Raw genomic sequence first — 26,045 nt, 5'->3', positions numbered from 1 at the left:
CTGGGAATGCTATAAAGTCCAAAAGTTATGGGCGGAGATAGAAAGTTGGCTGCTTTTAATCCGTCTGTCTGAATATTTCAAGACATGGCATAAGAGGGTGCAGTGAGATACTCATCTTGAAAAAACGTATAGTTAAAAACTGGAAATCAAACCATCCTCAATCGATAACACAATGGAATGGTCAAATTGTTTATTGTCTAAGTGTTGAAAGTATTTGGGCAACAGAGAGAAATCAAATGATGCAGTTTGAGGCCCTGTGGCGAAGTGTGATGCGGGCGCTGGAGATGTGGGTGTGAGCAGGTGGGTCTGGGCAGGGGTGAGGTGAATGTTTGTGAGCGTCTTTATGTTGTTATTTGTATGTGTATGCTTTGTATTGTAAAAAAATAAATATATACCGTACCAGTCAAAAGTTTGTACACACCTACTCATTCAAGGGGTTTTCTTTATTTTTACTATCTTCTACATTGTAGAATAATAGTGATGACATCAAAACTATGAGATAACACATATGGAATCATGTAGTAACCAAAAAAAGTGTTAAACAACTCAATATATTTTATATTTGAGATTCTTCAAAGTAACCCTTTGCCTTGATGACAGCTTTGCACATTTTTGGCATTTTCTCAACCAGCTTCATGAGGTAATCACCTGGAAAGCATTGCAATTAACAGGTGTGCATTGTTAAAAGTTCATTTGTGGAATTTCTTTCCTTCTTAATGCATTTGAGCCAATCAGTGTGACAAGGTAGGGGTGGTATAAAGAAGATAGCCCTATTTGGTAAAAGACCAAGTCCATATTTTGTTAAGAACAGTTCAAATAAGCAAAGAGAAACAACAGTCCATCATTACTTTAAGACACGGTCAGTCAATGCGGAACATTTCAGGAACTTTAAAAGTTTCTTCAAGTGCAATAGCAAAAACCATCAAGCGCTATGATGAAAATGGCTCTAATGAGGACCGCCACAGGAAAGGAAAACCCAGAGATTCCCCTGTTCAAAGTATACATTCATTAAAGTTACCAGCCTCAAACATTGTAGCCCAAATAAATGCTTCACATCGTTCAATTAACAGACACATCTCAACATCAACCGCTCAGAGACTGCATGAATCAGGCCTTCATGGTTAAATTGCTACAAAGAAACCACTACAAAGGACACCAATAAGAAGAAGAGACTTGCTTGGGCCAAGAAACACGAGCAATGGACATTGGACCAATGGAAATCTGTCCTTTGGTCTGATGAATCCAAATTTGAGATTTTTGGTTCCAACCGCCATGCCTTTGTGAGCCAAAGAGTACGTGAACAGAAGATCTCCACATGTGTGGTTCCCACCGTGAAGCATGAAGGAGGAGGTGTGATGGTGTGGGGGTGCTTTGTTGGTGACACTGTTGGTGATTTATTTAGAATTCAAGGCACAGTTAACAAGCATGGCTACCACAGCATTCTGCATCAATACGCCATCCCATCTGGTTTGCGCTTAGTGGGACTATCATTTGTTTTTCAACAGGACAATGACCCAAGACACCTCCAGGCTGGGTAAGGGCTATTTGACCAAGAAGGAGAATGATGGAGTGCTGCATCAGATGACCTGGCCTACACAATCACCCAACCTCAACCCAATTGAGATGGTTTGGGATGAGTTGGACCGTAGATTGAAGGAAAAGCAGCCAACAAGTGCTCAACATATGTGGGAACTCCTTCAAGACTGTTCGAAAATAATTACAGATGAAACTGGTTGAGAGAATATCAAGATTGTGCAAAGCTGTTATCAAGGCAAAGGGTTGCTATTTTGAAGATAAAATAAATTCTATAATATATTTTCATTTGTTTCAACACTTTTTATATTAGTACATGATTCCATATATGTTATTTCATAGTTTTGATGTCTTCACTATTATTCTACAATGTAGAAAATAGTAAAAATAATGAAAAAACATGGAATGAGTAGGTGTGTCCAAACTTTTGACTGGTACTCTATATACACTACCGTTCCAAAGTTTGGGGTAACATAGATATGTCCTTGTTTTTGAAAGAAAAGCGAATTTTTTGTCCAGTAAAATAACATGAAATTGATCAGAAATACGGTGTAGACATTGTTAATTTTGTAAATGACTGTTGTAGTTGGAAACGGCTGATTTTTAATGAAATGTCTACATACTGTAGGTGTACAGAGGCCCATTATCAGCAACCATCACTCCTGTGTTCCAATGGCACGATGTGTTAGCTAATCCAAGGTTATCATTTTAAAAGGCTAATTGATCATTAGAAAACCATTTTGCAATTATGTTAGCACAGCTGAAAACTGTAGTTCTGATTAAAGAAGCAATAAAACTGACCTTCTTCAGACGAATTGAGTATCAGGAGCATCAGCATTTGTGGGTTCGAATACAGGCTCAAAATGACCAGAAATAAATAACCTTCTTGTGAAACTCGTCAGTCTATTCTTGTTCTGAGAGATGAAGGCTATTCCATGTGAAAACTGCCAAGAAACTGAAGATCTCGTACAACACTGTGTACTACTCCCTTGACAGAACAGGGCAAACTGGCCCTAACCAGAATAGAAAGAGGAGTGTGAGGCCCCGGTGCACAACTGAGCAAGAGGACAAGTACTTTCGAGTGTCTAGTTTGAGAAATAGATGCCTTACAAGTCGTCAACTTGCAGCTTCATTAAATAGTACCATCAAAACACCAGTCTCACCGTCAACAGTGAAGAGGCGACTCCAGGCAGCTGGCTTTTCATTCAAAAACAAGGACATTTCTAAGTGACCCCAAGCATTTGAACGGTAGTGTATTTAGTAATGTCATATATTTAACCTGGACTTACTGGCCAGTCACGATGGGTTAGTAAGGAATCTGGGACAAACCGCTTGTAATCAGTGTGTGTGTTTGTGTGACATGGGACTTTAGCCATCTCCAGCATCAAAATCACTGTTTGTGGCCCCTGTGACATCGATCAACTCTTGTTGTAATTAGACATTCTGAGGCATTTTGACCTTCTTCTTTTGGCCAAAAACTGTAAGGTAAACATTTGTGTAAATGTTGTTACTCATTATCATGGCAGACTGTGGGAATTCAGTTGTAGTCTTGACCTTGGGCATTGCTAATCTGTATCTACCAGTCCAGACTTATGTATGAAGACTATTATGATGCCAATCTTAGTGAATTTAGAGAGGGTTTCATTTCAACTGTGTAGCCATTTAACAGTAGTCTAATACATATGGATAGACAACAATAAGCTATTTCACAACTCTATTTCATTACCTCAGAGCTGGTGTTTTATGGTTAAAAAAAAATAAAATTCAAAAATATGTGGGCCAGGGCTGAGTAAACATATAATAAATCATTGACCAAGTTGAACTAAAAAGGTGGGGTCAAAGAGAATAGCTTTGACCTTGCGTGGGTGGTCACATGATCAAAATAGAATGCGGAGATGGGAGTGGTCACAGTTTTTTTGTTTTGAGCCCTTATTGATTTCATTTTATAATCAAATTTACCAATCGCATCTATCACATATGAGAGAATCTGCTTCTATGTTATGTCATACTAGTACATTGTCACTCAATGGTCTCTCTAGGTCACTTCCAGGCAGGCAGGCAGGCAGGCAGTCCTCAGCTCCCAGATCGAAAGGCCTAGTTAATGATTAACAATACCAGTCAGTTTTATTGTGTACAGTGATGCTGTCAGGAAGCATTTCCTTCTCAAGCCTGTCCGGGAAACACACACTCTACAGACACACTCTCAGGCTCTCTGTCTGTCTACAGCTACCATACCGACACTTCTAGCTCTCGATCAGACAGCTGCCAGATGAATCAGACCATGCAACCCTCCCACAGCTCTCATCCCAGGTAAGTCTTCTTTTCTCTGTGCATAAACAGAGGATCTATACCCTCTCCTCTACACACCACCCACTCACACACTGCAGAGACTGCTAGTGGATGTGTGGTTGGGTGATTCATGTGTGGGTGTCAGAAAATGTGGGTGCCTGGTACATAGACTGTAACGGTCTGATATTTTAGGATTTTCACGGTTAACTAGTTTGGGTACTTGGTATAGGGGAACATAATGGGGCATCTACAGTAGTATCTAGTTACTGGCTTTTATACAAAACAAACTAAACTTGCACTGGGTAGTTAGCCATAAGATCCCAGTTATGATTCCAAATTAATTTTTTTTAAGTATTCAGACCTTTTACTCTGTACCTTGTTGAAGCACCTTTCGCAAGCCTCAAGTCTTCTTGGGCATGACGCTACAAGCTTGGCACGTGTATTTGGGGAGTTTCTCCCATTCTTCTCTGCAGATCCTCTAACGCTCTGTCAGGTTGGATGGGGAGTGTCGCTGCAAAGCTATTTTCAGGTCTCTCCAGAGATGTTCGAACGGGATCAAGCCGGGCTCTGGCTGTGCAACTCAAGGACATTCAGAGACTTGTCCCGAAGCCACTCCTGCGTTGTCTGGGCTGTGCTTAGGCTCGTTGTCCTGTTGGAAGATGAACCAGGTTTTCATCAAGGATCTCTCTGTATTTGCTCCATTCATCTTTCCATCAAACCTGACAAGTCTCCCAGTCCCTGCCGCTGAAAAACATCCCCACAGCATGCTGCTACCACCACCATGCTTCACTGTAGGGATAGTGCCAGGTTTCCTCCAGACGTGACGCTTGGCATTCAGGCCAAAGAGTTCAGTCTTGGTTTCATCAGACCTGAGAATCTTGCACTGCAGAGATGGTTGTCCTTTTGGAAGGTTCTCCCATCTCCACAGAGGAGCTCTGTCAGAGTGACCATCGGGTTCTTGGTCACCTCCCTGATCAAGGCCCTTCTCTCCTGATTTCTCAGTTTGGCTGGGCTGCCAGCTCTAAGAAGAGTCTGGGTGGTACCCATCCCCAGATTTTTGGTATCCATCCCCAGATATGTATCTCGATGGCTTTGTTTTTGCTCTGACATGCACGGTCAACTGTAGGACCTTATATAGACAGGTGTGCGCCTTTCCAAATAATGTCCAATCAGTTTAATTTACCCCAGGTGGACTCCAATCAAGTTGTAGAAACATCTCAAGGATGATCAATGGAAACAGGATGCACCTGAGCTCAATTTTGAGTCTCATAGCAAAAGGTCTGAATAGTAATGTAAATAAGGTATTTTGTTTTTTTATTTGTAATACATTTGAAAAAATGTCTTAACCTGTTTTTTCGTATAGGGTATTGTGTGTAGAATTATTGAATCCATTTTAGAATAAGGCTGTAACGTAAAAAAAAAAATGGAAAAAGGGAAGGGGTCTTTGTAGGATTTTGAATGAATTTATTTGCAACTTATGGTGGAAAATAGGTATAAATAAGTATAAGTAAATATATGTAAACAGACCATAAATGTCTCAGATTTTTGATTTCATATATAGCTGTGAGTGCTATTGTATGATACAATATCAGTACTTGTTGCATTTACAATTTACAACTAGTCCTATCATGACATGATTTGAGCCAGTGCATGTATGGCTGTGGATTGACTGCATTGTTGGAATGTAATGTTGACAAATTGTCAGTTAATTAAAAACATTTATGGAATCATTCCTCTAAAACTGCCTGGCGAGCTAGCTAACACACATACTGTACAGTGCAGATCAATTCTTCACATTCATTGTTTTACACAATATCTTATCACAGCACTGTGGTAGATCAACTCCCTGACCAACATGGCTGACATTTGGACCATTAGAAGGATGTTAATGTTTATTCGAGTATTCTAATTTCTAATTACATGGTCATACATGCCTTCAAACCACCATAAAACCCTTAAATGATGCACTTAGCTAAGGAAATGTTTGAGAGGTTCGATGCAACATCCTTTGAGAAGGGGAAATTATACTTTAAGGTAAACCCTTAAAGGGAAATGTCAAAGAAGTTCAACTTCATATTCAACATCTTCAGCACCAACACACTGTACATGAAAATAACATGTTTCTATGTTTTGTAGTCAAAAGAGAGGAAGATAAATGTTTCCAATGACATCACCAACTAACTAGTAGACAATACCCCCCCCCCCCCCTTGGAGTCATTAAAACTCGATTTTCAATCTCTCCACAAATTTATTGTTGTGCATCTACTTTGTGCATGACACAAGTAATTTTTCCAGCAATTGTTTACAGACAGATTTATAAACTTATAATTCACTGTATTACAATTCCAGTCAGTCAGAAGTTTACATACACTAAGTTGACTGTGTTTTTAAACAGCTTGTACAATTACAGAAAATGATGTCATGGCTTTAGAAGATTCTGATAAGCTAATTGACATAATTTGAGTCATTTGGAGGTGTACCTGTGGATGTATTTCACGGCCTACCTTCAAAATCTGTGCTTCTTTGCTTGACATCATGGGAAAATCAAAATACATTTAGCCAAGACCTCAGAAAAAAATTGTACACCTCCACAAGTCTGGTTCTTCCTTGGGAGCAATTTCAAAACACCTGAAGGTAACACGTTCATCTGTACAAACAATAGTACGCAAGTATAAATACCATGGGACCACGCAGCCGTCATACCGCTCAGGAAGGAGACGCGTTCTGTCTCCTAGAGATGAATGTGCTTGAGTGCGAAAAGTGCAAAACGATCCCAGAACAACAGCAAAGGACCTTGTGAAGATGCTGGAGGAAACAGGTGCAAAAGTATCTATATCCACAGTAAAACGAGTCCTATATCGACATAACCTGAAGGCCGCACAGTAAGGAAGAAGGCACTGGCTCCAAAACCGCCATAAAAAGACAGACTATGGTTTGCAACTGCACATGGGGACAAAGATCGTACTTTTCGGAGAAATGTCCTCTGGTCTGATGAAACCAAAATAGAACTGTTTGGCCATAATGACCATCATTATGTTTGGAGGAAAAAGGGGGAGGCTTGCAAGCCGTAGAACACCATCCCAACCGTGAAGCACGGGGTGGCCGCATCATGTTGTGGGGGTGCTTTGCTGCAGGAGGGACAGGTGCACTTCACAAAATCATGAGAAAGGAAATTTATGTGGATATATTGAAGCAACATCTCAAGACATCAGTCAGGAAGTTAAAGCTTGGTCGCAAATGGGTCTTCCAAGTGGACAATGACCCCAAGCATACTTCCAAAGTTGTGGCAAAATGGCTTAAGGACAACAAAGTCAAGGTATTGGAGTGGCCATGACAAAGCCCCGACCTTAATTCTATAGAACATTTGTGGGCAGAACTGAAAAAGCGTGTGCGAGCAAGGAGGCAATAAACCTGACTCAGTTACACCAGCTCTGTCAGGAGGCATGGGCCAAAATTCACCCAACTTATTGTGGGATGCTTGTGGAAGGCTACCCAAACCGTCTGACCCAAGACTAAACAATTATAGTCAATGCTACCAAATACTAGTCGATTGTATGTAAACTTCTGACCCACTGGGAATGTGATGAAAGAAATAAAAGCTGAATTAAATAATTTTCTCTACTATTATTCTGACATTTCACATTCTTATAAAAAGTGGGGATCCTAACTGACCTAAGACAGGGAATGTTTACTAGGATTAAATGTCAGGAATTGTGAAAACTGAGTTTAAATGTATTTGGCTAAGGTGTATGTAAACTTCGAACTTCAACTGTATGTTGATGTTGGGGTGGTGCTGGAGATTTTTTAAGTGTCCCTTTCAGGATAACACTTAAGATGTTTTATGCAAATGCCATGAATCAAATCAAATTGATTTATATAGCCCTTCGTACATCAGCTGATATCTCAAAGTGCTGTACAGAAACCCAGCCTAAAACCCCAAACAGCAAGCAATGCAGGTGTAGAAGCACGGTGGCTAGGAAAAACTCCCTAGAAAGGCCAAAACCTAGGAAGAAACCTAGAGAGGAACCAGGCTATGTGGGGTGGCCAGTCCTCTTCTGGCTGTGCCGGGTGGAGATTATAACAGAACATGGCCAAGATGTTCAAATGTTCATAAATGACCAGCATGGTCGAATAATAATAAGGCAGAACAGTTGAAACTGGAGCAGCAGCACGGCCAGGTGGACTGGGGACAGCAAGGAGTCATCATGTCATGTAGTCCTGAGGCATGGTCCTAGGGCTCAGGTCCTCAGTGAGAGAGAAAGAGAGAATTAGAGAGAGCATGCTTAAATTCACACAGGACACCGTATAGGACAGGAGAAGTACTCCAGATATAACAAACTGACCCTAGCCCCCGACACATAAACTACTGCAGCATAAATACTGGAGGCTGAGACAGGAGGGGTCAGGAGACACTGTGGCCCCATCTGAGGACACCCCCGGACAGGGCCAAACAGGAAGGATATAACCCCACCCACTTTGCCAAAGCACAGCCCCCACACCACTAGAGGGATATCTTCAACCACCAACTTACCATCCTGAGACAAGGCTGAGTATAGCCCACAAAGATCTCCGCCACGGCACAACCCAGGGGGGGGGCAACCCAGACAGGATGACCACATCAGTGAATCAACCCACTCAGGTGACGCACCCCCTCCAGGGACGGTATGAGGGAGCCCCAGTAAGCCAGTGACTCAGCCCCTGTAATAGGGTTAGAGGCAGAGAATCCCAGTGGAAAGAGGGGAACCGGCCAGGCAGAGACAGCAAGGGTGGTTCGTTGCTCCAGAGCCTTTCCGTTCACCTTCCCACTCCTGGGCCAGACTACACTCAATCATATGACCCACTGAAGAGATGAGTCTTCAGTAAGGACTTAAAAGGTTGAGACCGAGTTTGAGTCTCTGACATGGGAAGGCAGACCGTTCCATGAAAATGGAGCTCGATAGGAGAAAGCCCTGCCTCCAGCTGTTTGCTTAGAAATTCTAGGGACAATTAGGAGGCCTGCACCTTGTGACCGTAGCGTACGTGTAGGTATGTACGGCAGGACCAAATCAGAGAGATAGGTAGGAGCAAGCCCATTTAATGCTTTGTAGGTTAGCAGTAAAACCTTGAAATCAGCCCTTGCTTTGACAGGAAGCCAGTGTAGGGAGGCTAACACTGGAGTAATATGATCTAATTTTTTGGTTCTAGTCAGGATTCTAGCAGCCGTATTTAGCACTAACTGAAGTTTATTTAGTGCTTTATCCGGGTAGCCGGAAAGTAGAGCATTGCAGTAGTCTAACCTCGAAGTGACAAAAGCATGGATGAATTTTTCTGCATCATTTTTGGACAGAAAGTTTCAGATTTTTGCAATGTTACGTAGATGGAAAAAAGCGGTCCCTGAAATTGTCTTGATATGTTCTTCAAAAGAGAGATCAGGGTCCAGAGTAATGCCGAGGTCCTTCACAGTTTTATTTGAGACGACTGTACAACCATTAAGATTAATTGTCAGATTCAACAGAAGATCTCTTTGTTTCTTGGGACCTAGAACAAGCATCTCTGTTTTGTCCGAGTTTAAAAGTAGAAAGTTTGCAGCCATCCACTCATCCCTTATGTCTGAAACACATGCTTCTAGCGAGGGCAATTTTGGGGCTTCACCATGTTTCATGGAAATGTACAGCTGTGTGTCATCCACATAGCAGTGAAAGTTAACATTATGTTTTCGAATGACATCGCCAAGAGGTAAAATATATAGTGAAAACAATAGTGGTCCTAAAACGGAACCTTGAGGAACACTGAAATTTACAGTTGATTTGTCAGAGGACAAACCATTCACAGAGACAAACTGATATCTTTCCGACAGATAAGATCTAAACCAGGCCAGAACTTGTCCGTGTAGACCAATTTGGGTTTCCAATCTCTCCAAAAGAATGTTTTATTTATTTATTTATTTATTTCACCTTTATTTAACCAGGTAGGCAAGTTGAGAACACGTTCTCATTTACAATTGCGACCTGGCCAAGATAAAGCAAAGCAGTTCGACACATACAACGACACAGTTACACATGGAGCAAAACAAACATACAGTCAATAATACAGTATAAACAAGTCTATATACGATGTGAGCAAATGAGGTGAGATAAGGGAGGTAAAGGCAAAAAAAGGCCATGGTGGCAAAGTAAATACAATATAGCAAGTAAAACACTGGAATGGTAGATTTGCAATGGAAGAATGTGCAAAGTAGAAATAAAAATAATGGGGTGCGAAGGAGCAAAATAAATAAATTAAATACAGTAGGGAAAGAGGTAGTTGTTTGGGCTAAAATATAGGTGGGCTATGTACAGGTGCAGTAATCTGTGAGCTGCTCTGACAGTTGGTGCTTAAAGCTAGTGGGAGATAAGTGTTTCCAGTTTCAGTGCTTTTTGTAGTTGTGGTGATCGATGGTATCAAAAGCAGCACTAAGGTCTAGGAGCACGAGGATAGATGCAGAGCCTCGGTCTGGTGCCATTAAAAGGTCATTTACCACCTTCACATGAAGGGTTCTAAGCACTAATGTGACAACCAATACAATCACACAGCAGTGTCAATCAAAAGGTACAATAGACACTACAAGATGTTGATAATTTTTTGTACACTAGTGCATGTCCATTTTAAAGTGGTTACAATTCATGACATTTTGATGACGTTAGTATGATAAACTAACGGAAACGTACATTTTCATCAAAGTTTCTTCATTTTTATTTTTACTTTTTCAAATACTAATATTAATGGACCAAAAAATCTCTAAATTAACTGATAACTCTTACTAATAACCATTAATGTTATTAATAATGCTGAGAACAGAGGCAGTCTGGAGTGAAGGAGGAGATCGTAGAGCTCCATCCAGCTGGCAAGCTAACTTAGACCTTGATCATTTAAGAGCTGATAATTCCTTATGATGAGGTCCACTGTGATTTATAAGACCTTGGCTTTATCTCTTCTCAGGTGTTTGTTTCTGTTATTGTCTTGCTATTCCAGGGGGGTGTATCTCATGTTCATGAGGGCCACAGTGTCCAATCACTCTTTTGTGATCAATTAAGTGCAGAGGAGAAACAGAAACCTGTGTTATATTTATCTCTAACTGTACCAATGTACTCCTCTTTCTCAAGGACACCTCTCAGATCTGTCCATCTGCGGGCCACAGAGACTGGCTCTGCCCTGTGTGTCTGCAAACTGCCAGCTTCCCTGTACAGACCACCTGGGGCCATCTCTACTGTGGTAAGACAGAACCACACACCATCCCCCGAAACCAGAATTTGATCGGATTTATCTATGGGTCAAGAGAGACTTGTACGGATAGAAAGAGGTCTTCAGGGCCCAGAAGCTAGCATATTAACATTTACATCAAATCAAATCCAATCAAGCTTTATTTATCCAGCACAGTTCAGACATGGAATGCAACGCAATGTGCTTCCCAGGAAAAAAAAAATATATATATTTATTACACAACAAATGTAAGAGGATAAAAAACAAAAGAAAAACAATAAAGACTGAATGACTAAAAATCACGCTAAGGAAAAGCAAAGCTAAACCGGTGTGTTTTAAGATCTGGTTTCAATATAGTATGTCCACAGTTTCGGCACCCCTCAGCTGTGCCAATTGTGCACCGCCCTATGGGACTCCCGATCACGGCCGGTTGTGATACAGCCCGTGATCGAACCTGGGTCTGTAGTGACACCTCTAGCACTGCGATGCAGTGCCTTAGACCGCTACACACTCGGGAGGCCCACATCTGGCATTTCTAATTGCTATGAATGTGCCAAGTTGCTCTCAGAATATCATAATGGAGTTGCCACTGACCTTCTCCACTTCCACTCTGCCTTTCTGTAATTTCTCTTGAATTGATTAGTTTCCTCACTCATCCAAGGGGCTCTCTGTTTGGATGTGGCCTTTTTCAACCTTACTGGAGCTATGGTATCAATGGTTGCACTTAATTTGCTATGAAAGTGATCAACTAAATCATCACAAGAGGAAGGCAGAGTAGGTGATCGAGTATTGTTCATACACTTAATAAAATCTGTAGCCTCTTCAAAGGTAAGATGGCGTTTCTAAATAATGCGTTCAGTATTACCCTGTGTTATGGGCAACAAGGTAGTACAAAATACACCGTGTAGATCAGATAAAGCAACATCAACTATAGACGATATGTCAATAGAAAGCCCCTTGGTAATAACAGGTCCAGAGAATGGCCACTGTTATGGGTATTCCCAGTAACATGTTGGATAAAGTCCATAAAGCTCAAAAGATGAAGAAATTCAATGGCATTGGAGTCAGTGTCTTTGTCAACATTAATATTAAAACCAACACAATTATTTTATCATTGTTCTAAAGCACAATAGACAATAGTTTAGAGAAATCAGTGAAGAAAGTGGGGGGGCATCTGGGGGCATCTGCCTCAAGGTAACCAATGAAATAACAACCAAATTATTAACGTTTCAACCACATTTTCTGATAGTCTCCAATCTATCAGAATGGTAGATGACAGTTTGCATAAACTCACGAGAAGGCAGAGTTAAGGGAACATAAATTAAGTTACTCAAAATAACCCTAGAGCCGTTTCTGCAGGAGTTGATGCTTTCCAAATCCTCTGTTCCTTATTCTGACAGGGAGAACTAGAGCACTACCAGGCCCTGTCGGTCTGTCTCTAAAACAGTTTGCAATGACGCTGGAAATATTCCTGGAACCCCTGCGGTTCTATTAAAAAGTGCAGGGGTTCCCAAACGTTTTGAATCAGGGCCCCCTTTCCAGCATTGGGGATCCCCTATTTCTATGAGCACAAGCAGTGTTCATGACACAAACTGATAGAGACATACCCCAAGCGACTTACAGCTGTAATTGCAGCAAAAGGTGGCGCTACAAAGTATTAACTTAAGGGGGCTGAATAATTTTGCACGCCCAATTTTTCAGTTGTTGATTTGTTAAAAAAGTTTGAAATATCCAATAAATGTCGTTCCACTTCATGATTGTGTCCCACTTGTTGTTGATTCTTCACAAAAAAATACAGTTTTATATCTTTATGTTTGAAGCCTGAAATGTGGCAAAAGGTCGCAAAGTTCAAGGGGGCCGAATACTTTCGCAAGGCACTGTATTTATGTTACCTTGTTTCTCTGTCTGCAGCTCCCTGTCTGATCTCGTACTGGAGACTTGGGTCCTGGCTGGATGCCATCAGCTGCCCTCTGTGTAGACAAAGGGTAAGAAAGATACACCCAACTGTAGAAACATCCATTATTACCATGATATTACACTTGTTATCCGACAAGAAAAATAGCAAAATTATGTTGAATAAAAGTGATAAATAATGGTTCAGAATTGATTGAATGTAATTTGAATGGATTTTCTCTCTCTCTCTCTGGTCAGTGTCCTGTGTCATCTATTTGGGTCAGACAGAAAGGAGGGAGGTTCTGGGAGAATTTACAGACTACAACAAACGTTACTCAGGAACCCCTCGAAGGGTCAGTACCACCATAGACCATATATTACATTGTTCTATCTCTATGAGTACCACACACAACGTTTATTAAAACATGCTACTACCACACTACAACCTAGTAACACAAAACCTTCAGATAATCTTAACCAACCTCTTGATACTCCCCTTCCCGGATCCGGGATCGTGAATAAAGTCTCAGGCTCATTAGCATAATGCAACGTTAACGATTTCTGAAAATCGCAAATAAAATGAAAATAATGCGCCTGCTCTCAAGCTTAGCCTTTTCTTAACAACACTGTCATCTCAGATTTTCAAAATATGCTTTTGAACCATAGCAAATCACTAATTTGTGTAAGAGTATGCTAAGCTAGCTTAGCATTTTGAGTAGCATTTAGCACGCAACATTTTCACAAAAACCAGATAACCAAATAAATAAAATCATTTACCTTTGAAGAGCTTCGGATGTTTTCAATGAGGAGACTCTCAGTTACTGTTATGAACTTGAGTGAAGACCCAAACGCGGTTTTAACAGAAAACAGAGTTCTTTAATAAAAAACAGGAATGGCATAAATCCTCTTCCAACGTAGTCAATGGAACAAAAGAACGTAGTATAATGCAGGTTGCACCTGCCATGCAGACTCCGACAGGACAGGACAAGGTGGAAGCAAACGAGACGACAGCTTGCTTCTGGCATCAAAAAACACAAACAAGAATCAGACACTGAAAGTAGCAGGAACAGAGAAAGAAATAGAGACCTAATCAGAGGGGAAAGAGAGAACAGGTGGGGAAAGAGAGAATGAGCTAGTTAGGGGAAATGTAGAACAGCTGAGGGATGAGAGACAGAGAAGGTAACATAAAAAGACCAGCAGAGAGAGAGAATGAAGAGAAAGGACAGGAACAGACATAACAAGACATGACAGTACCCCCCCCCCACTCACCGAGCGCCTCCTGGCGCACTCGAGGAGGAAACCTGGCGGCAACGGAGGAAATCATCGATCAGCGAACGGTCCAGCACGTCCCGAGAGGGAACCCAACTCCTCTCCTCAGGACCGTACCCCTCCCAATCCACTAGGTACTGATGACCACGGCCCCGAGGGCGCATGTCCAAAATCTTACGAACCCTGTAGATGGGTGCGCCCTCGACAAGGATGGGGGGAGGGACGAGCGGGGGCGCGAAGAACGGGCTTAACACAGGAGACATGGAAGACCGGGTGAACGCGACGAAGATAGCGGGAGAAGAAGTCGCACTGCGACAGGATTAATGACCTGGGAAATACGGAACGGACCAATGAACCGCGGGGCCAACTTGCGAGAAGCTGTCTTAAGGGGAAGGTTCTGAGTGGAGAGCCATACTCTCTGACCGCAACAATATCTAGGACTCTTGGTCCTACGCTTATTAGCGGCCCTCACAGTCTGCGCCCTATTACGGCAAAGTGCCGACCTGACCCCCTTCCAGGTGCGCTCGCAACGCTGGACAAAAGCCTGAGCGGAGGGACGCAGGACTCGGCGAGCTGAGATGAGAACAGCGGAGGCTGGTACCCGAGGCTACACTGAAAAGGGGATAGACCGGTAGCAGACGAGGGAAGCGAGTTGTGGGCGTACTCTGCCCAGGGGAGCTGTTCTGACCAAGACGCAGGGTTACGAAAAGAAAGACTGCGTAAAATGCGACCAACAGTCTGATTGGCCCGTTCGGCTTGACCGTTAGACTGGGGATGAAAGCCGGACGAGAGACTGACGGAAGCCCCAATCAAACGGCAAAACTCCCTCCAAAATTGAGACGTGAACTGCGGGCCTCTGTCGGAAACGACGTCAGACGGAAGGCCATGAATTCGGAAAACATTCTCGATAATGATCTGAGCCGTCTCCTTAGCAGAAGGGAGCTTATCGAGAGGAATGAAATGAGCCGCCTTAGAGAATCTATCGACAACCGTAAGAATAACTGTCTTCCCCGCTGATGAAGGCAGTCCGGTGATAAAATCTAAAGCGATGTGAGACCACGGTCGAGAGGGAATGGGAAGCGGTCTGAGACGGCCGGCAGGAGGAGAGTTCCCAGATTTAGTCTGCGCGCAGACCGAACAAGCGGCGACAAATCGACGCGTCACGTTCCCGAGTGGGCCACCAGAAACGCTGGCGAATGGAAGCGAGCGTACCCCGAAGGCCGGGGTGGCCGGCTAACTTGGCAGAGTGGGCCCACTGAAGAACGGCCGGACGAGTAGGAACGGGAACGAACAGAAGGTTCCTAGGACAAGCTCGCGGCGACGGAGTGTGAGCGAGTGCTTGCTTTACCTGCCTCTCAATTCCCCAGACAGTCAACCCGACAACACGCCCCTCAGGGAGAATCCCATCGGGGTCGGTGGAGACCTCAGAAGAACTGAAGAGACGAGATAAAGCATCAGGTTTGGTGTTTTTTGAGCCCGGACGATAAGAAATAACAAACTCGAAACGAGCGAAAAACAGAGCCCAACGAGCCTGACGCGCATTAAGTCGTTTGGCTGAACGGATGTACTCAAGGTTCCTATGGTCAGTCCAAACGACAAAAGGAACGGTCGCCCCCTCCAACCACTGTCGCCATTCGCCTAGGGCTAAGCGGATGGCGAGCAGTTCGCGATTACCAACATCATAGTTACGTTCTGACGGCGATAAGCGATGAGAGAAAACGCGCAAGGATGGACCTTGCCGTCAGAGAGAGAGCGCTGAGAAAGAATGGCTCCCACGCCCACCTCTGACGCGTCAACCTCAACAACAAACTGTCTAGAGATGTCAGGTGTAACAAGAATAGGTGCGGATGTAAAACGATTCTTAAGAAGATCAAAAGCTCCCTGGGCGGAAACGGACCACTTAAAGCACGTCTTAACAGAAGTAAGGGCTGTGAGAGGAGCTGCCACCTGACCGAAATTACGGATGAAACGACGGTAGAAATTAGCGAAGCCCAGAAAGCGCTGCAGCTCGACGCGTGACTTAGGAACGGGCCAATCAATGACAGCCTGGACCTTAGCGGGATCCATCTTAATGCCCTCAGCGGAAATAACGGAACCGAGAAAGGGACAGAGGCGGCATGAAAAGTGCACTTCTCAGCCTTCACATAAAGACAGTTCTCCAAAAGGCGCTGGAGGACGCGTCGCACGTGCTGAACATGAATCGAGAGAGACGGTGAAAAAATCAGGATATCATCCATGTAAACGAAAACAAAAATGTTCAGCATGTCTCTCAGGACGTCGTTAACTAGTGCCTGAAAGACAGCTGGAGCGTTAACGAGGCCGAAAGGAAGAACCCGGTATTCAAAGTGCCCTAACGGAGTGTTAAACGCCGTCTTCCACTCGTCCCCCTCCCTGATGCGCACGAGATGGTAGGCGTTACGAAGGTCCAATTTGGTGAAAAACCTGGCTCCCTGCAGGATCTCGAAGGCTGAAGACATAAGAGGAAGCGGATAACGATTCTTAACTGTTATGTCATTCAGCCCTCGATAATCCACGCATGGGCGCAGGGACCCGTCCTTCTTCTGAACAAAAAAAGAACCCCGCGCCGGCGGGGGAGGAGGAGGAGACTATGGTACCGGCGTCGAGCGAAACCGACAAATAATCCTCGAGAGCCTTACGTTCGGGAGCCGACAGAGAGTATAATCTACCCCGGGGGAGTAGTTCCCGGAAGGAGATCAATACTACAGTCATACGACCGGTGTGGAGGGAGAGAAGTGGCCTTGGAACGACTGAACACCGTGCGCAGATCGTGATACTCCTCCGGCACCCCTGTCAAATCGCCAGGCTCCTCCTGTGAAGAAGAGACAGAGGAAACAGGAGGGATAGCAGACATTAAACAGGTCACATGACAAGAAACATTCCAGGATAGGATAGTATTACTAGACCAATTAATAGAAGGGTTATGGCGCACTAGCCAGGGATGACCCAAAACAACAGGTGTAAAAGGTGAACGAAAAATTAAAAAAGAAATGGTTTCGCTATGATTACCAGAGACAGTGAGGGTTAAAGGCAGCGTCTCACGCTGAATCTTGGGGAGAGAACTACCATCTAAAGCGAACAAGGCCCTGGGCTCCCTAACTGTCTGAGAGGAATGTCATGTTCCCGAGCCCAGGTCTCGTCCATAAAACAGCCCTCCGCCCCAGAGTCTATCAAGGCACTGCAGGAAGCAGATGAACCGGGCCAGCGGAGATGGACCGGAAAGGTAGTGCGTGATCCAGAAGGAGAGGCCTGAGTAGTTGCGCTCACCAGTAGCCCTCCTCTTACTGATGAGCTCTGGCCTTTTACTGGACATGAGGTGACAAAATGACCAGCGGAGCCGCAGTAGAGACAGAGGCGATTGGTGATTCTCCGTTCCCTCTCCTTGGCCGAGATGCGAATACCCCCCAGCTGCATAGGCTCAGCATCCGAGCCGGCGGGGGAGGGTGGCAGTGATGCGGCAGGTGGCAGTGATGTGGAGAGGGGAGCAACGGAGAAAGTGAGCTCCTTTCCACGAGCTCGGCGACGAAGATCAAACCGTCGCTCTATGCGAATAGCGAGAGCTATTAAGGAGTCCAGACTGGAAGGAACCTCCCGGGAGAGGATCTCATCCTTAACCTCGACGTGGAGACCCTCCAGAAAACGAGCGAGCAAAGCCGGCTCGTTCCAGTCACTAGAGGCAGCGAGAGTGCGAAACTCAATAGAATAATCCGTTATGGATCTATTCCCCTGACATAGGGAAGACAGGGCCCTGGAAGCCTCCTCGCCAAAAACAGAACGGTCAAAAACCCGTATCATCTCCTCCTTAAAGTCCTGATACTGGTTAATACACTCAGCCCTCGCCTCCCAGACTGCCGTGCCCCACTCACGCGCCCGTCCGGTAAGGAGAGAAATGACGTAGGCGATGCGGGCTGCGCTCCTGGAGTAAGTGTTGGGCTGGAGAGAGAACACCACATCACACTGAGTGAGGAATGAGCGGCACTCAGTGGGCTCCCCAGAGTAACACGGCGGGTTGTTGATCCTGGGCTCCGGAGACTCGGAAACCCTGGAAGTGGGCGGTGGATCGAGGTGGAGTTGGTGAACCCGTCTTGTGAGGTCGGAGACTTGGACGGCCAGGGTCTCAACGGCATGTTGAGCAGCAGACAATTCCTCCTCGTGTCTGCCTAGCATCGCTCCCTGGATCTCGACGGCGGAGTGAAAAGGGTCCGGAGCCGCTGGGTCCATTCTTGGTCTGATTCTTCTGTTATGAACTTGAGTGAAGACCCAAACGCGGTTTTAACAGAAAACAGAGTTCTTTAATAAAAAACAGGAATGGCATAAATCCTCTTCCAACGTAGTCAATGGAACAAAAGAACGTAGTATAATGCAGGTTGCACCTGCCATGCAGACTCCGACAGGACAGGACAAGGTGGAAGCAAACGAGACGACAGCTTGCTTCTGGCATCAAAAAACACAAACAAGAATCAGACACTGAAAGTAGCAGGAACAGAGAAAGAAATAGAGACCTAATCAGAGGGGAAAGAGAGAACAGGTGGGGAAAGAGAGAATGAGCTAGTTAGGGGAAATGTAGAACAGCTGAGGGATGAGAGACAGAGAAGGTAACATAAAAAGACCAGCAGAGAGAGAGAATGAAGAGAAAGGACAGGAACAGACATAACAAGACATGACAGTTACATAGCAAATGTTCAGTTTTTCCTGAAAGAATCTTTGTGTAGGAGAAATCGCTCCGTTTTGTACATCACATTTGGCTACTGAAACGAACCGAAAACTCAGTCTCCAAAACGTCATACTTTTTCCGAATGAACTCCATAATATCGACCGAAACATGGCAAACGTTGTTTAGAATCAATCCTCAAGGTGTTTTTTCACATATCTCTTCATTGATATGCAGTTCGTGGAAGCCTGCTTTCCCCTCAGAATCGCATGGAAAAATACCAGCAGCTGAAAAAGACGCACCAATTTCGACGGAGGACACCGGGCGGACACCTGGAATATGTAGTCTCTTATGGTCAATCTTCCAATGATATGCCTACAAATACGTCACAATGCTGCAGACACCTTGGGGAAACGACAGAAAGGGCAGGCTCATTCCTCTCGCATTCACAGCCATTTAAGGAGACAATGGAAAACGGAGCCTCAAAAATCCTGCTGGTTTCCTGGATGCCGTTTCATCTTGGTTTTGCCTGTAGCTCCCGTTCTAGGGCACCCACAGAGAATATCTTTGCAGTTCTGGAAACGTCAGAGTGTTTTCTTTCCAAAGCTATCAATTATATGCATAGTCGAGCATCTTTTTGTGACAAAATATTGCGCTTAAAACGGGCACGTCTTTTTATCCAAAAATGAAATAGCGCTCCCATAGCATCAAGAGGACCATACAACACATTCTCAAGGGTCTTTCTGCAGGTATTTTTTGCACGCTAGACTAGAGCTTCATAGCCTTTGTTACACTGTAGATAGCTTGATGTCTCTCGCGTTTGTAGAACATATAAGGTTCTGTGATTTAATTTTGACCTTGAATGTGGCTGCAGAAAAGATGGCAGTATTTACATGTTAATAAAGGGAAGTTCCTTTCCCATCCCTCTGATAATGGTTTTGTAACTGGAATACTGCTTACGCAACCACCGCATAGAGACTGTATTGTACAAGGACAATGGAAGGATATCACACTAAAGTAGAATACAATTCTCTCTCACTCCTGTGGTTGATACTGTTGGGTACATCTCAATACCCTAAAGTGGCCACCTCTCGTCATTTCCTTTACTTCATCTGGATTGATCTAAAATAAGAAAACGTTACAAAACCCGTTGCTACATCATGCTCTACTCTAGTGAACACGAGCCAGATCTCTATCCCACCTGAAGCCAGGTGAGGTGACCGTGACACCCTCTACTCACACCTGTGCCCCTGTCTTGTCTTCTGTCCCTTGGGTGACAGACTACTTGTGTGACATGCCCCTGTTCCTGCTAGCTCGCAGCAGCTATGGGGTGGGGGGGGGGGGTGCTCTGCTGTCTTGGGGCCATGGTGTCCCTCTCCTCTGCCCCCCTGGTCACTTCATCCTCCCTGTCTGGCCTCCTGGGGGTCCTGGATGACCTGGTGGTGGTCTTCATGCTGCTCACCTGTGTTATCAACATCAACCAGCAAATGGCGCCAGAGAGGGGGAACTCCTCAGCACACACAGCCACACAGGGAGTAGGTCTGCTCAGTAACTCACTGTAGCAGCAGAGATGACAACCTGCAGTGATTTAACCTTTGTTTCAACAGGAGATCTCAAGGTGAAGAAACTATTTTTTGATTGAAACCTGGCAAAATGTCAGCAACGTCCGTCTGCTGGTTTTCATCCTGGTGTTAGCAGGTGTTGAACTCACTGTAGCACTAGCATAGACAACATTTAGGTTTACAGCTAATTACAGGCGAACAGCAGGCAGTCTAACCAGGGACCCAGTTTATGCGTTGATGAATGTATGCTAACGTACGTGTCTCAACTGTCTCACACCTTGCCTTCATGACCAGTGATCTGGTGAGATGGTGAAAGCTACATGGTGGAACCTTCACAACTAGTTTCACCATGCGGTGTAGGCCTACCAGTGGAGGCTGGTGGGAGGAGCTATAGGAGGACAGGCTCATTATAATGGCTGGAATGGAATGGTATCTAACATAATTCCATTCTAGCCATTACAACCAGCCTCCACTGAGTCCTACTCAACTCATTTGAGAGTGGGCATGTTTGATGGATTACGATGTAGCATTTTATTTTGTTTTTTGGTGTAGTTTTTCTACTCCTACAGTATATACAGTACCTGTAGCCTTTATTTTGGAGACAGTTATCGTTATCACAGGCCTTCAGTGGTTCAGTGAGACCCGGGGTCTGTTCAAGAGGGTGCCGATTAAATGTAGACCTATTGTGTTGCACCCTACGGTAAAATTAAACTGTAAATACTTGATATTTTACCAAGGCGTTGTGTGGTAACTTGCTTCTGATTGGCATTCTAGAACGTGCATTATGTAAGGGATAATCAAGGAGGGGGATATACTTTCTTTGGAAAATAATGAACACGTGGAAGGTGTGTTCCACGACACACCACTAGCGGAGTGGAACTGACCTTCCTTGGAGTTGCATTATTTTCTGGAGAACGCAAGTTGATTATCCCTTTTATACCATGGCTATATATTAAGACGTGTTCTTTGCTGGGAGAAATGTGCTTAACATACACTGAAGTAGCTAGCTAGCAACTTAACTAGATAGCTACAGTAGTTTCTGTGGTAACCGAACAAACAGACTTGCTAGTTTAGCTAACCAAACCATCAGTCCTAACTTGCTATTATGAATTTTGAATTCAACATTACCAATACTGTTTCCAATTAGACTTTTGCTTTCAAAAGCAATGTTGTGGAAATTCTTACACAGGGACACTCAAAGTAAATCTAAAATGAATCATTGTTTATTGTCAGCTTGCTGGAGAGGTTCCAACCAACTCAATGCACCATAGTACACATGTTGATCAGGGTCTCTAATGTGGCAGTCCCGTTAGTTCTCTTATATACTTACACAGAAAGTAATACTTGCATGATTTAGCCTGTTCATTATTTATTTGCTATCATTCATGTGACGGATTGCTATCCTTCATGTGACTGACCAATACTGGTTCATGCATGTGGCAGACCAATACCTCATGAGGCTTCTTCTCTCCAAGCTGAGACCTTGAAACTGGGGGTCTGGGCGTACTTCCAAATTTCAAATACTACAGGATTTCTCCCAGGCATTCAATCAGTCACTTGCATGAACACCGAAATTGGTTATCAGAAAAGCACAAACAGAACGCAGAAATTGATTATCTGATAAGCACAAACAAACATTTCCATCACAGCAGCTCAAACAAAACATGTACAAATTCACTATAGCCATTGAACTCAACAGTGAAAATATACTGTGCGCTGTAGGGAAATAATGCACACTCTAGAATGCCCTTCAAGCCAATCAGAAAAGACTATTCAACAATTCCATGGTTTAGGCAATAAGGCATGATGGGTGTGGTATATGGCCAATATACTACGGCTAAGGGCTGTTCTTAGGCACGATGCCATGTTACCAACTGGTTACCAATGTAATTAGAACAGGTAAAATAATGTTTTATCATATCTGTGGTATACGGTCTGGTATACTATGGCTGTCAGCCAATCAGCATTCAGGACTTGAACCACCCAGTTTATAATTAAGTGATAATGCCAGAGAAGCATTGGAGGATATTTGGAGGATATATTGGCAGTGTTTGGAAGCTATATTGGCACGGGTGTTGTTAGGCCCGAGACGAAGTCTGTTCTCAATGTTCCATTGCCATACTGGCTGGCAACGTTCTTATCCCTTGCTTGCTAGCTAGCCAACTATGGCCAACTTACATTCACACCAAAAAAGTGCAGCCAAAGTAACTGCATTTGCATTTGTTTAAGCTGTTTTCTACAGACCTTGAATGTGGATTCATCCATAACAATGAACTAATAATGTGCGATTTCGCCTGGCATAGAACATTTGCCCTCTCGCCAGGCCACTGTTCGGAATAGATAGCCAAATACACAGCTAACACAATCATTTCAAACTGAAGCTGAAATGAAAGCAAACGAGCTACATTTCGTGTTTTTCTTTTCTTTGTATATTTCCAAAGAAATTATGCAGATTCATGATTTCGACTGGCTGAGAAAATCTGCAAGCCTATCTTTCTCGAGACGTTCATTACCATAGGACAGCTGGAGATTGAATGTTAATATTGAAACAATGTTTAAATGTTGGAGAGACAGACAGCAAGGTTATTACAAATCTCCGCTGTTGAAAACCAAATGCTAGTCTAAAAGAAATGGGAGATAATGTCTAGATGCTTTTTACAATGTAGATCTAGTAAATAAATGGCCTGGCTGAACTGATTATCCAGTCAGATGCACAGTCAGATGGAGTAAATAGGTATAGATTCAGCCTATGGTCATTTGTGAATCATAAACTGGGAGGTTCAAGCCCTGAACGCTGATTGGCTGAAAGCCGTGTTATATCAGACCATATACCACGGGTATGACAAAACATTTATTTGAAAATGCTCTAATTACTTTGGTAACCAGTTTATAATAGCAATATGGTACCTCAGGTGTTTGTGGTATGATGCCAGTGTACGGTACCACGGCTAAGGGCTGTATCTAGCTACTCCGCGATGCGTCGTGCATAAGAACAGCCCTTAGCCATGATAGTTTGGCCATATAGAAAAGTTTGTGGTTATACGCACATCCTTAAAAACATAGGTGCTGGGCTAATAAAGAATACGAGTATAGAACAAGAAGGCCCGCACACTGTTAAAGCTCCCAATTCACAGATTTATTGACAACGTTTCGATCTGAAACTAATCTTCGTCAGGTCAAATAAACTGAGTGCTCACATCCCAAAATATACACATTTCACCTCACATGACCATTGTGGACATGACGCATGGTGGGTGCAAAAACAATGTGTATCTCTAATAATTGAATAACAATGAGATGAGTACATGTAGTAGTTCCAGAAAATAATATATATTTACAAAATGACCAAGTGGTTAACCTGGAAGGCAAGACAAATCAAAGTGACATATTCACTTTGATTTATCAAACTCTTGGTTCAGACCTCTAGGAGACATGGTACACAAATGTTGAATCCAGTACAATTCTCTTCTCAATAATAGATTATCAGTATCCCCCCCTTCTAGGAGTCTTAACATGTTCGATGCCAATGTATCTCAAAGAGCTAATGTTGTGACGAGCCTCCACGAAATGCACAGCCACAGGGTTTCTCTGGTCAAGGGTCCTGATATTACTCCTGAATTCGGCTATCCTTGTTTTCAGAGCTTGTTTTGTTTTTCCTTACATGGCATAGACCACAAATACACTTGATGTAATGATGCCCATATACTACACCCCCTCGTACCTGATTGCTTAAATAGACACCAGCTGGAATGCGGTTTTAACCAATCAGCATCCAGGATTAGACCCACCCATTGTATAATTCCATATAACTTACAGTAGAATTCAATGGATATAGTTCATTCTTACATGTTAAGAGTGTCTTGATAAGATTGCTTGCTAAATTATGAAATGTTATACAGTATGTTTCAACTGCTTTTGCCAGCAGCATACCACCCTGCATCCCACTGCTGGCTTGCCTCTGAAGCTAAGTAGGGTTGTCCTGTCACCTGGTCGGTCCCTGTATGGGAGACCAGATGCTGCTGGAAGTGGTGAAGGAGGGCCAGTAGGGGGCACTCTTTCCTCTGGTCTAAAGAAATATCCCAATGCCTCAGAGCAGTGATTGGGGACATTGCCCTGTGTAGGGTGCCATCTTTCGGATGGTACATTAAACGGGTGTCCTGACTCTCTGTGGTCACTAAAGATCTCATGGCACTTATCGTAAAAATAGGGGTGTTGTTAACCAAGGTATCCTGGCTAAATTCCTAATCTGGCCCTCATACCATCATGGCCACCTAATCATCCCCAGCTTCCAATTGGTTCATTCATCCCCTTCTCCCCCCTGTAACTATTTCCCAGGTCGTTGCTGTAAATGAGAATGTTTTCTCAGTCAACTTACCTGGTAAAATAAAGGTTAAAAAAATAAACAAATAATTGAATACCAATGTCAAATTGTTGAATTCGATTTTCAAAGTGGTGTTAAGTACTTAAGTAGTACTTTAAATATTTGTACTTAAGTTGATATTTTGGGGTATCTGTACTTTACTATTTATATTTTACTTCAATACATTGCTAAAGAAAATAATGTACTTTCTACTCCATACATTTTCCCTGACACCCAAAAATGTCCAATTCACAGACTTATCAAGAGAACATCCCAGGTCATCCCAACTGCCTCTGATCTGGCAGGATAACTTAACACAAATGCTTTGTTTGTAAATTATGTCCGAGAGTTGGAGTGTGCCCCTTGCAATCCATCAATGTAAAACAAAAATCAAGAAAATTGTGCCGTCTGGTTTCCTTAATATAAGGAATTTGAAATGGTTTATACTTTGACTTTTGATACTTAATATATTTGAGCAATTCCATTTACTTTTGATACTAAAGTATACTCAAGTAGTATTTCATAAGGTGATTTAACACTTTTACTTGAGTTATTTTCTATTAAGCTATCTTTACTTTTACTCAAGTATGACAATTGAGTACTTTTTCCACCACTGGATGTTCATAATGCCAAGCTAGGACTGATGGTGTGGTTACCACTGCAAGTAGTGTAGCTATCTAGTAAACTTGTTAGCGTCTAAAGTAAATGTTCAATTATAGCCATGGTATTAAAAGGATAATCAACTCGGGGCTCTTTCTCTGGAATAGAATGCAACTCCGTGGAAGGTCAGAACACCTTTCAAGTAGCTTGTTATTTTCCATAGAACACCCCCACGTTGATTATTCCTTAACATTGTGAATACTTGTAAAACACTTATAATTCTATAAATGTTGTATTTATTGTTCTAAAGGTTTGTTCCTTGTCCTTGAGTGTCAATTATTGCATCTCCACATGTTGTATTTATTGAAATGTATTTATTTAGTTCTCCATTTGAAAGAACAGTTCATAAACCATTTGTCAATTTGTCAGTAAATTACACGATAACTAATCTTCCAATATAATTGAACAGTTCCAGTGATAGACAGCGGACCAATCAAACTCTGTGTTAGTAGTTGCGTGAACATTGGAACGTTAAAGACAGCTCAAGTGATCTCCTGGACTACGCATGTTGACTAGCACTGCTGCCTGGTGTAGTCATCAACAGTGAGAGAGTTAGCTAGACAATACAGCTCCCTCACACTGGAGTCCAACT

General features: G+C 43.3%; 1 pseudogene; it reads left to right on the top strand.

Moving 5' to 3' along the window:
- The first annotated feature begins 236 nt into the window (after positions 1-236).
- On the top strand, positions 237-25,706 carry LOC135556872 (E3 ubiquitin-protein ligase RNF170-like; annotated as a pseudogene).
- The last annotated feature ends 339 nt before the right edge of the window (positions 25,707-26,045 follow it).

Source organism: Oncorhynchus masou, chromosome 15 (assembly GCF_036934945.1).
Source record: "Oncorhynchus masou masou isolate Uvic2021 chromosome 15, UVic_Omas_1.1, whole genome shotgun sequence".
Classification (NCBI taxonomy): Eukaryota; Metazoa; Chordata; class Actinopteri; order Salmoniformes; family Salmonidae; genus Oncorhynchus; species Oncorhynchus masou.
The sequence above is the reverse complement of the archived record's forward strand: the minus strand, read 5'-3'. Positions and strand labels throughout refer to the sequence as shown.